At 37.9% G+C, this 12,966-nt stretch overlaps 1 long non-coding RNA gene across 1 annotated transcript; it reads left to right on the forward strand.

Moving 5' to 3' along the window:
• Nucleotides 1–7,726: 7,726 nt before the first annotated feature.
• Nucleotides 7,727–12,067, forward strand: LOC142162775 (uncharacterized). Its single transcript, XR_012694165.1, has 2 exons — nt 7,727–8,785; nt 11,821–12,067. It is a non-coding gene; the product is annotated as an uncharacterized LOC142162775 (long non-coding RNA).
• Nucleotides 12,068–12,966: the final 899 nt, after the last annotated feature.

The raw sequence follows: 12,966 nt of genomic DNA on the forward strand, positions 1-12,966 counted from the left end.
TTCACATTCCTGTTATAAGTTTCTTTAGAATACTAATTCTAGAAATGAAAAAAAAATTCCTTTGAGTTGGTTTTTCCTTTAGGCAATTAATATCCAAATAAAAATTACTTTTATGTTTTCTTTAGTATATTAAGACTAAAAATTCAAAAAAAAGAGAGAATTTCCTTTTAGTACCTCTTTAAAAGTTTTCTTTACGATATTAATTCCAAAAATCCAAAAGGATTTTCTTTTGAGGTAAATATTTGGGAAATTAATGAAAAATGAATGAAAAAAAAATTCTTTTTATTTTACATAGAAGAAATCACATACCTTATCTTCTGTTTATCTTTAAAAATTTCTCCTTTAGGTAATTAAAAAATTGAAATCCAAAAACAGTTTTTGTTTTATCTTTTTCATTTCTCATTTTGAAATCTTTCTTCAAGGATATCAAATGAAAATTCAAAATATTTTTTTTGGTTTATTGTTTAGATTTCCTTCCTGAAAAAAAAGAATAAAAAAATATTTTTCTCTTGTAGGGTTTTTTCCTTAATAATTTCCCATAGAGTGTTTGTTGAGCTTGAGTTTAGAATAAGTTATAGAATATTGAGTCTAGAAAATTCGAAAAAGGGGGAAGTTTAATTCTTTTATTTCTTTTTTCTCATCAGAGTAGTCATTGAGGTAAGAAAAAGAAAAAGAAAACGTTAATTTGTTTACTTTATTCCCGATCTTTTCGAACTATGCAAAGATCTGATTCATGCGGCGTCATGATACGTAGGCAACCTACATAGGGTTCGATCGAATCATTTTTTTATTATTAAAAGAAAAAAGGAAAAAGGAAAAAAAAGAAAAAAAGAGGTGAAATTATGGAGCGTGAGAAATGAGAGGAAAGAAAAAAGTGATAATTAGAAAAAAAAGAGGAAGGAAAATGAACAAGCAAGTGCTAGAAAAGCAAAGAAAAGAGAAGCTTCAAATGGACAAATTGGGATGATGCCAAGTGACCTTGTGACCCTCAAAGTCATTATTGAACCATTAATTGTTGCTAGGTGCATTGCACGAAATATGATATTTTTAGCTGTTAAATGCCCTAACACTAATATGATGACTTCATTTTGTTACTCTTTGTTCTCCTGATTATAGCAGAAGGGTGGTTGGTTTGTGGTTCTTAAGGTAACTCGTCCATACAACACAAGGTCAAAGGGCAAGGTTGCCATGGCTAGCAAAAACTTGGGCACAAGAGTTGTTGACCCATCAATGGAGTTTGTGGAGTCGGAGTCTGAATTGAAAGAGGAGGTCCAAAGGGTAAAACATCAGATGACAGAAATGTATCAGACTTGGATCAGGGGGCATCCTCCACCTTCATTCCCCACTAAATACACTGAAAACCCTGCAACTATCCCACCACTATCACAAATCCAAATTCCCACTGCTGCTGATATCTCCCCACAACCTTTTCACACTTTACCCGCCAAAACCACCTTATATCCCGCTCCTTTGGCCACTCATGCTCTTGTAGCTCCTCCACCAACTATTTTTCCTTGGTCCTCTAACGTGACTGTGTTCAAAGTCCCCGATGCCCAACACTGTGCTCCATAACCAACTTTCAAAGTCTCGGATCCATATTCTCACATTCCTCTTTTTGAGCCTCCCGGTGAAACTGAAAAGCCTGCTAAGACAGTGGAGCAAGATGAGATATCCAGGAAGGTAAAAATATTAGAGCAGTCTTTAAGAAACATGCAAGGGATAGGGAGCCAGATGAGCGTGGCTTACAATGACTTGTGCTTGTTTCCTGACGTCCAACTACCTGATGGGATTAAGATGCCAAAGTTTGATTTATATGACGGACATGGAGATCCGTGGCCCATTTGAGAGGCTACTGCAGTAAGATGAGAGGTGCCGGTGGGAAAGACAAATTATTGATGGCGTATTTCAATCAAAGTCTGAGTGGGGCCGCTCTAGAGTGGTACACCCGCCAAGATGCTAGCAGGTGGTACACGTGGGATGATATGGCTCAGGCCTTTGCCAGACACTTTCAGTACAATACAGAAATTGTCCTGGATCGTATGTCCCTCACCAAGATCGAAAAGAAGTCTAATGAAAGATTTAGGGAATATGGGCTCAGATGGAGAGAGCAAGCTGCTAGAGTCAATCCCCCAATGGAAGAAAAAGAGATGGTCGAGTACTTTCTCCAAGCTCAAGAGCCAACTTACTTTGGACATTTGATCACGGCTGTGGGTAGGCCTTTTAATGATGTGGTAAAAATGGGAGAAATGGTAGAAGATAGGTTGAAGTCGAGCAAGATCATGAGTTATTCTGCTTTAAAAGCAACAACACAAGCAATTGAGAACGACACATGAAACTTGCTGGGTCAGAAGGAACGCGATGATGTTGCCATGGTTGTTTCAGAGTCACGACATGGACCAAAGGGCCCGCCTCACCAATATACCCAGCCTCAACTCCAATCCTAAACCTATCCCCGAGCTCCACATAATCCACCTCAGTATTATCCTCCGAACAATGTCCGCTCATCTATCCAACCACCAGGCTACTCCCTATGGCGAGCACCAGCATTGCATAATGTATTCTTGCCTTCACAATATTTTTGAGCACCCAACAACCCCAAGAAACAGGGGAAGGGAAGAGAACAAAGACAAAGAAATAGTTTCACGCCAATTAGGGAGTCCTACACAAGCTTGTTTGAAAAGTTAAAGCATTCTGGCCTGATTGATCCACTCCTCGGCTATACTCCAGACCCATATGCAAAATGCTTTGATCCTACTGTACGATGCATGTACCACTCTAATGTCCAAGGGCATAGCATTGAATATTGTCGTTATTTGAAAAAGGAAATAGAAAGAATGATTCAAGAAGGGGTAATTGTGATCAATGACAATGACAGGGAGCATGCGAATCCTCTTGGGAACTTGCTGACTGAAGTTAATAATATTGAAGTTGTTAATTGTTTTGGCAATGTTGATGTGGAACCCAGTGGCTAAGATGTCGTGTTTGGTAATTGGAAAGACGCTCCATCTCTTGGCTAGCTGGAGAGGAGCCTTGATGGTTTATTTTGTTGTCATTTCTGTTGTCCGGGTTATTTTCAGGGTTGTAACCCAGATATTGTCTTGTAATTCAAACCCTTCTATCCTTTTATTTTGCCTAGTTTGTTTTTTTTGTAGTAACTCGTTTAGTGTTGTCTAGGTTTGTTCCAGGGTTGTAACCCCAGTTTATTTTACTTGTTTTGTTGTTCAAACTCTTTCACCATCTGTCTAATGTAATTTTCTGTTTTCTATTATTTCTAGTCATTTTTTTGTTTAGTTCTCTTTTCTTTTACAGTTCTCTTCTTGCTCGCTCTAGTGACATGACATGCACACATAATTCTAGGCCTAGTCTTAAAAGTTAGTTTACTCATGAAACAATGAAGCAATTTTGAAGATGACTGGGCATTTAAAGGAAATAAGCACATAATTTTGAGATCATTTGAAGCCCGAACTGTGTGAAACTGGGGCAGATAATTTGGGAAGTTAATAGGGTAACAAGAATTCGTCAAAAGAAGAGTGCATCCCGGACGATTTGAAGCAAGCAACTTTGAGTTCAAGTGCATCTCAAGTTACAAGATAAAGTCAAGAAAGTTGTCTCCGAATTGATGGAGGATATCCATTGTGAAAAGGGAATCACTCAATGAGGGTTCTGCACTTGACAAGGCGCTAGAGAAAAGTGGAAGGCATATCAGTAATACCAATGCCGAAGCTGCAAAAGAAATATTGTGCATGATCTTCAATTTTCATTTCAAGTTGCATATGTTGCACTTGGCATTTTCAGGGATTGGGAGACCCTCTTTCAGTTACCCAAACACTTATACCATTTGATACCCTCTTGAGCATGTACTAGTTTCTTTGACCTCCCCTCTTTTGGAATCAAGTTATAGTCATAAAAAAAGGTTTATGTCCCAATAGGTTTGTTTGAAAAGGTTCATACCAAAAGAAAAATTCAAAAAGAAAAGAAAAGAAAAATAAAGATAAAAAAGGAAAAGAAAGAAAAGAAAGAAAAGAAAAAAAAAAGAGAAAAAAAAATTCAACAACAAAAGTAGTCCTGTGAACTACGTTTGACCTGATTCTTGTCACCACAAGATACTTAGGTAGCCTCACGGTTCGATCATACCAAATAAAATATTTCATACCCCTGTTTTAGAAATTGGGGCAATAGTTTTTAAAATAGATTCCAAAAGTTGTAAATAAATTAACCTCATTGTCTTAGTTATTTTGAGCCTTTATGATATCTTTTCTTTCTAATCCTGTCCAAAAGTCACATTACAGTCCAAAAAAGACCTCCCAGATAATCTTTGAGAGTGCTGAGTTAGCCATGCCAGGAGCATATGATGTGTTTACCATGGTTAATGCCTTGTCATTTGCAGAATCGGAGGAAATAAGAAGAAAAGAACAAAAGGAGAGTCTTATTGGTGAAAACCTTCACAGGCACCATAAGGCGACAGTGAGTCGAGAGAAATAACTAAATGAGAGAGGCTTGATAGTGAAAACCCTTCGGGCACTACAAGTCGAATAAGGATCAGGAATCAGATTGGATAATCAGAGCATTGAAGCCCAGTTTCACGGCGAAAAGGCACAACAAGAGTTGAACATCAGATTTGCTTGACAGATTAGGCCACTTACTCCAAAGGTGCATGTCATGGTCATTAGAGTTGGTATCCACATCTGATAAGTTTCTACTTTGTAGTTTTCTTGTTAGGAATCGTCTCGTTCCATTGTCCTTTACTCTATTCCTTTTGTCTTGTTTACTTCCTCTTCCTGAGTCTATTTGGTTAGAACAAGTGAGAAATGACTTCAAAATTTGCCACCATCTTTCCAATTGCACAAAACGGGATCTGACTAGCATATCAAAGTGGCATAAATCAGGAAAAAAGCAGCAAGCGCACTGAGTTGGTAACAACCAACGTGCTTTGAGATTCATGTGAAATACAAAGGATCGGTATATATCAATTCATGAACAATGCAACAGATAGAGGGTGTTGGGTTGGAACGGATCAAAGGTATTTTCTGTGATAAAATTAACAAAAGAAAGTGGTTAACCAGTGACAAACAAGGTCATCCAAGCAGAAATCAAAGTTATCATGGCAAGTGATGAAGCAATAAACCTCAAGGCCACGACCAGTGGTTTAAGTCAAGAAGGAACAACATACGCACTGAGTGGGTGGCAATTGACGTGCTTTAGGATTCATGTGAGACACAAAGGTTTGGTAGATATCAGTTCATGAGCAATGCAACAGATAGAAGGTATTGGGTCTGAACGGAGAAGAGGTATTTTTCGTGATACGGGTGACAAAGAAAGTGGTTAGTCAATAAACAAGCAAGGTCTTCGAGTGGAAATCAAAGTTGTCGTGGGAAGTGAAGGAGCAATCGCCTTCAAAGTCAAGGCCATAAACCAACCACCATATTTTTAAAACTGACAAGATTTTTCTTGATTTGAAACAGGGCCAGAAAATTTCGTTTGTTTCGAAGAAACCCTCCGTAAGGAAAAGTAAGCACCAGACAGGTTTGACCGTAAATTCTCAGGACCCTCCTGGATAATGGGACCTAGTTTAAAATTCAAAATATTCTTGAGTAACAAGATCTAGCATAAGTATACCCCGAAAGGAATATGTGTTGGCTTTTAAATTTTTCATTCTTAGGATAGGATTCAATTCGAAATTTCTAGGACCCTCCTGAATAATGAGACTTAGCTTTAAGACCTCTATTAGATAACAATATTTAGCGTAAGTTCTGCTGTAGGAAAGTATAGTTTAGCCTTAAAGTTGTCACTCATTAAAATAAGACTTGATTATGATTTTCAGGACCCTCTTGGATAATGGGATGTAGTTTTAAAACTTTTTTAGGTAACAAGATTTAGCAGAAGTCATACCTTTAGGAAGAATAATTCAGCTTTAAAACTGTCATTTATCTAAGAGTTTTCAGGACCCTCTTGGATAATGGGATCTAGCTTTCAAATTCTTAGAGATATTTGGTAACATGATTCAATTAACACTCACAGATGCGCCCAGCTACCAAACTGGGGCAGAAAATTCTCTTTGTTTTGTATATTTTGTTGAAATCAGGCACCCACCTGGAGAGCAAGGGAGAACAACACGAGTTTTAAGGATAGAAAGCAGTTCAAGTTCAACAATCAGGCGCCCACCTGGAAAGCACGGGAATATAGTTCAATGTTTGGGCAATCAGGCGCCCACCTGGAGAGCACGGGAATAAAGTTCAAGTTTTGGCAATCAGGTGCCCACCTGGAGATCACGGGAATACAGTTCAAGTTTTGGCAATCAGGCGCGTACGAGAATACAAATCATGTCTTGGCAATCAGGGGCCCACTTGGAGAGCACGGGAATACAGTTCAAGTTCAGTAATCAGGCGCCCACCTGGAGAGCACAACAATACAGTTCAAGTTCAGCAATCAGGCGCCCACCTAGAGAGCACGGGAATATAGTTCAATGTTTTGGCAATCAGGAGCCCACCTAGAGAGCACCAGAATACAGTTCAAGTTCGGTAATCAGGCGCCCACCTGGAAAGCACGGGAATACAGTTCAAGTTTTGGCAATCAGGCATCCACCTGGAGAGCACGGGAATACAGTTCAAGTTTCGGCAATCAGGCGCCCACCTGGAGAGCACGAGAATACAATTCAAGTTTGGTAATCAGGTGCCCACCTGGAGAGCAAGGGAATACAGTTCAAGTTTCGGCAATCAGGTGCCCACCTGGAGAGCAAGGGAACACAGTTCAAGTTTTGGCAATCAGGCGCCCACCTGGAGAGCAAGGGAATACAGTTGAAATTCAGTAATCAGGCGCCCACCTGGAGAGCACGGGAATACAGTTCAAGTTCAGCAATCAGGCGCCCACCTAGAGAGCACGGGAATATAGTTCAATGTTTTGGCAATCAGGCGCCCACCTAGAGAGCACAGGAATAAAGTTCAAGTTCAGCAATCAGGCGCCCACCTGGAAAGCACGGGAATACAGTTCAAGTTTTGGCAATCAGGCGCCCACCTGGAGAGCACACGAATACAGTAAAAGTTTTGGCAATCAGGCGCCCACCTGGAGAGCACGGGAATACAGTTCAAGTTTGGTAATCAGGAGCCTACCTGGAGAGCAAGGGAATACAGTTCAAGTTTCGACAATCAAGTTAGTCACAATAAGGAAAAAGAGAGAATGGCAAGAAGTTAATCCAAATGCAGAAGTTGATGAAAGATGTGGGCTGCTCAAGACATGGCCGAAGTCACAAGCACTACATGCCAGTTTTGATCCGAAAAGCTGAAGAAGAACGAGCTAGCACCTGCAACTAGCAAGCGTCAAGGTTCAAATCCAAAGTCTGCATGAAGAACCAAGATCAAGACTTATAGATATGAATCTTGTAACTCGTAGTTGATAGGCTTAGCTAGTCTTTTTCATGTTTTGATTTTTGATGTAACATCAGGACCGCGGACTGGAACCTCGGCGGAACAGCACCTCGACCGGCTCTTCACCTCGGTATACTCCATCGCCTCACTCACCTCTGAACTACATGTGGCCTGATTCCTTTATAGCCAAGGATATGTAGGCAGCTCAGATACCAGGGCTCGGTCACATTCCCCTTTTCTCTTAGTTTTAGTTTCTCCAAATAAGGGTCGGGTCAAAAAACCTGTCTAGTCGTTCTTTGTCTAAAAACTCTTCGCGTTTCCAGTCAAAGAGGGGCAGTTGTAGACATGTGATTTTTGACCCTCCCCAAGATTTTTCATATTTTAGCACGTAAATATTTAATTTCGGCCTAATATAGCTATTTCAACTAATTTTTACTCTTTTACTTTATTTTATTACAAGAAAAATGAAAATTACAAAAATTGTTCCATTAATGTTTTGTTAGTCATTTTTAACCAAGAAAAATACAAAAAAATAGTTTGTTTTAATGGTCAGTCTTATTTTAACAGTTATTTTATTTAAGTAGGACTAATTAATAAATAAGGTTGTATTTTAGTCCCGTTCGCAGAGAAAGTATAAAACTTGGGCTCGAGTAACCCATTTTTAGGTCTAATTGTGGACCTAGCCCATAATTCCCAAGCCCATAATTTCTAGGCCCATGCCCCTAACTTAATCCCTACCCTTATATACAGTATCTAACACCTAAAATAAAGGGGACCAAAAACAACGCCTAAACACACAGAAGAAAGGGAGATCCGCCGCTTTTGGCAAAATTTTGGGATTCCCCATCTGAATTCCTCATCTCCCCATTGAATCCATCGATCAGCAAGAAACCAACCAAAAACTCGAATCTTCTTGATTTATCAAACAACAAAAAAGAGATCAGCGGCATATGACAAAAGGACCTGAAGAACCTAATTCCAAAAATTTCCAAAGTGAAAGAGGGCAGCACTTCGACAAAGGAATGAGCAGTCCAAACTCCATGAAATTTCTCTCATTTTGAGAGATAAAATAACTCCACCAACTTTAATTCCTTAAGCAGCCATAAACCCCCCATTATAGCTCAAACTTTAACCCTGAAACTCACCAAAAAATCAGTCAAAAACGCAGCTGAAGCCTTGTCCGAAACAGCTCATCGAAATAGCTCCTCACTTTAGCTCCGAAACACCATTTCTAATACCAAAAACGCAACCATGGACCCTGGGAGTTGAGGCAGGCGAGGTTTGTCGAGGTTTTATCAATGGGTTCCGGCTCAAGAGGTTGTCCTGTTCGCGGTTCCGGTTTCAGTTCCTTGCGAAACAAATGCTTGATTTGCTCTGTAATCTGAGCTCGAGATCTTGTGAATCGGAAATTGCGGCTATTTGAGGTTTTCTTCGTGTTCTTTGTTTCTTTGATGATTATGACTGCCATATGATTGTTCTGTTATTTTGTGTTGTTTTAAAACTTTCCCTTAATTTGATTTGTCTATGCTTAGTTTGAATATGATACATTAATTGGAACAGAAACTGTTTCATTTCATTTATTGTGTAAAGTTTCTTACATCTTATAAAGATATAGATTCTGCTGCGCATTTAGCGGTAAATTGACTTACTGCAATTTTTGTTTTAGTCACAAAGGACATCACTTTTGTTTGAGTGTTTTGTTTTTCTCCTTCTTACGTGAGATGCTTAATTTCTTGTGATTGGAATATTGTTTTGATATAGAATGGAAAGATATTAGTTGGTTTGATTCTTAGTTTGAATAAGTTATGATTTATTATTGATTTGGGATTATTGTAGATGAAACTGTTTCAATAAAGTGGTTTAGGAAATATGACCTTTATATAGGCACGCTAATGAACCATCGTGATTATGGGTACGGTTTCCGTGACATAGGTACGATGCCTAATTCCAAAATTCGGGGGTGCACTTCATGTGACCCGGTTATAACAACTTCGAATAATAATGCCCTTTAGAATAATTTGAGGCGTGCCATGCCAAATAAAATCTCAAAACGCATGACCCTCACTTAATTAGTTTTAATCCTTTAGAAATCGAGGTGTGCCATTTAGTTGAATTTTCCATGGCCCTCGCAAACTTGAAAGTGCGTAGTTGCTTTAGGAGCGTAATTTAGATTAATTTCCTTAAACTCGGGTGTGCATTTCATGTGACCCTAATCCAAATCTCAACAACGTTAAATAAAATGTGTCGCGGACCGCGGGTGCATTTCATGTGTGTGGTTCAAGACGTGTTTTAGATAACGTTGAATCTTCCTTAAAAATACTTAAAAGCGACTTAATAAGTTAAAATATACCATAGGCTAAAACATGTATTAAAATCAGATAATCGGCCAATTTTAATAGTTTAAGCGACCGTGCTAGAACCACGGAATCCGGGGGTATCTAACACCTTCCCCCGGGTTAACAGAATTCCTTATTCAAAATTTCTGTTTTGCAGACTTCAAAAGAAAAGTCGAATTTTCCTCGATTTGGGATTCTAAAATAAACCGGTGATTTGGGACACCAGACAACAAACCATCCCAAGTGGCGACTCTGAATTTTAAATAAATAATCCCGTTTCGATTGTCACTTAAATTGGGAAAACTCCCCTATACTTCCTTCTCGGGGGTGAGAAAAAGGAGGTGTGACAATGATAACATGCTAGATTAAAGCATTTTCGTGTATTATCCCTTGGAACAAGAACAATATAATGGTCATTCTGATTTATTGACTCAATAGGCCATAGCTTATTCTGTAGATTTAGATTGACAAAACACGTGGGTGAAGAGTTTACTAAAAAGATATACACGTGGGTAAAAAGTTTGACAATTTGATTTCGTTCTTATTTGTTTAGTTGTTTGCTACCATATAACGAGCAATGAACACTTAAGAGTACAAATTAGATGAGCTATTAGACAGTACATGTAAGTTATGCAATTACCCCTTTCGATGAACAACTTCCTCTCATGTTCAATAGAAATAGCACAAGTTTTTCAACTTCCAGGGCCACATTCGCAGGATCTTCTTTGGTGAATCAGTCTTGTTTAATTTCCACCCCAAAAGCTACCAGCTACTCTATTTCTAGCTTTGCTCCTATGACTCTTCAAAAAGTTGATATGTCATTCTTAAAAATGATAGTGAGTTATCTAACGTGTTTGCCGTATGTTGTGGAAGTTGCCCGGGGTTGTTGGTAATTTATTGGGAAAATAGGTTGGGGCAAAGAGCCATTTGGTTGACATATCTAGAAAAAAAATTTGCTTTAGCATGTCAGATAATGTCATATAAAAGGAAGCCTATGAATTACTACTATACCTCAGCCCATAAGTGCAAGCTTTACTTCATTAGAAAAAGAAAATTCCAAAAGAAGTCCATAAGTAGAAAATTCATATTTCAGAAGTGTAATTTATACAATGAGACATCAGGAAGAAAACAAACTAAATAGATTCTGGTGATGAAACATGATAGCCTTTTAGATATTAGAACTGAAAGAAGAGTACTGTTTCCTTAGAATGGCAAGGAAGAGATACTAGCTCTTCTAAAACTGACACTACACAACTGAACGGTTTAAAAGTGCTCGGACACTGCACAACTGGTTTGCTCATATGAATTAATATCACAAAGTGTCAGCTAGATAGGGCCTCTGTTTGCTGAATTCAATTTTTGTTTCTATTGGAAGTTTCTGCCCAGTTTTTGCAGCTTCTGAACAGTCTAATGTTCAGCTATTTGTGATCAAGATTTGAGCAGTATTTGACAGCAATTTTCCACAGCTTGAAGCTGAAATTTCTGCACATTTTGGGCTGACCAAAACTGTAAAGGAATTTTGGCTTCCTACTTGCTTTGACAATAAAACTTTCTGCACTTTTGTGGCTACTCTGGGAAGTTAATAACTATAACTCTGTTCTATTCTGCATTGTTTAAAGTTTCTAGCAAACTGGTTTGTTGAGCTACAGTTTGGGACTGATTGATTTGGTTCTTGTATAGTTGCTTCAGTTGCATGACTTAGCTGAATGGTTTAAGAGTGCTCGGACACTACACAATTGGTTTGATCATATGATTTCCAAATTTTCCCAAATGTTCTTAGGTTCTTCTCCTTCTGAATCTGAGTATCTCAGTGGAGTGATGAGATATCTGGCAATGAACATTTAGCTTTCGAGTTAAGATCTTCCTTTCATGTGGTGCTCCACTTGTCGTGTAAATGCCCTCATCCCGAATTCTCAATCTGTGATCTTCTTTTAGCAATTCTAATCCTTAGATAAGGAGTTTGACTTGTCGAGGTTTAGTAGCTCCTTCCAGCACTAGGAATCTGTGAGAAAGAATGAAATTCATTTGTGCACTGGTAGCTATAAAATCTACACTGTTAGCTATAACACTAGTATCTTATTTCAGCACTTCATGTATATACTTTATCCTTTTTATAATTTCAGGTCATACAGTCTGATGTTCGATAATTTAGCAGTTGGAAGATTTCAAAATGATGAAAAGTTTCGGAAATCATTTGAAGACCATCATTCTAGATTATTACAATGATGACATTGCTGTTTAGTCCAAATAATATATTTTTATGTTTTAAGTTATTGTGATATTAATATTTTTGATTACTACTTTCTTTTGTTTGTTAAGATTTTATGAGATATATTATGTTTTTTTGATTAATATTAATATATTTTATTATTTGGGTCATATTCTATACAAATGTAGTAACTATATATTATTAATTGTGGTCAAATTATTGGTATTATCGCTTATGACTTTTAAAGCTATTGATTATTAGCGGCAATTTAGTTAAACATATTAGCTATTAAAATGGACTCTAAAGGGCAAACTAAGATGTTTAACAATGGATAGTATTGCCTTTTTAATTGCAACAGAATAATTGCGTTAAAGATGCGAACTTTTAGCGACAATCATTTTGAATTTAGCGGCTATAAAAATGGATGGTAAAAAAGTATAATTAGCCGTTTTGATTGGATTTAGTAGCTATTATAATTGCCACAAACAATTGTCATTAGAGATGCAAATTTTTAGCGGCAATTATTTTGAAGTTAGCGGCTATAAGAATGGATGGTAAAGAAGTATAATTAGCCGTTTGGATTGGATCTAGTAGCTACTATAATTGCCGCAAACAATTGCCGTTAGAGATGCGAACCTTTAGCGGCAATTAGTTTGAATTTAGCGGCTATAAAAATAGATGCTAAAGATGTATAGTTGGCCGTTTTGGATTGGATTTAGTAGCCATTATAATTGCCGCAAACAATTGCCATTAAAGATAATAATTTTTAGCGGAAATAAACCATACCCTTTACCAGCTTTTGCGAGAAAAGCCGCTAAAGGCTTTGCCGAACCCAACATCAGTGGAAAAACCCTAATGGCTGGTAAAAGATTTAGCGGCTATTGTTATTGCCGCTAAAGCCGTTTTGTATTGCCGCTAAAGGTCTTTTTTGTAGTAGTGACATGTATGTTATCTATGCTTTCTTACGATGTATATGTGCTGATTGACCCGGGATCTACATTATCATATGTTACACCCTTTGTGGCTAATAAGTTTGGCGTTGAACCTGAATTGATAAGTA

Source organism: Nicotiana tabacum, chromosome 8 (genome assembly GCF_000715075.1).
Source record: "Nicotiana tabacum cultivar K326 chromosome 8, ASM71507v2, whole genome shotgun sequence".
NCBI lineage: Eukaryota > Viridiplantae > Streptophyta > Magnoliopsida > Solanales > Solanaceae > Nicotiana > Nicotiana tabacum.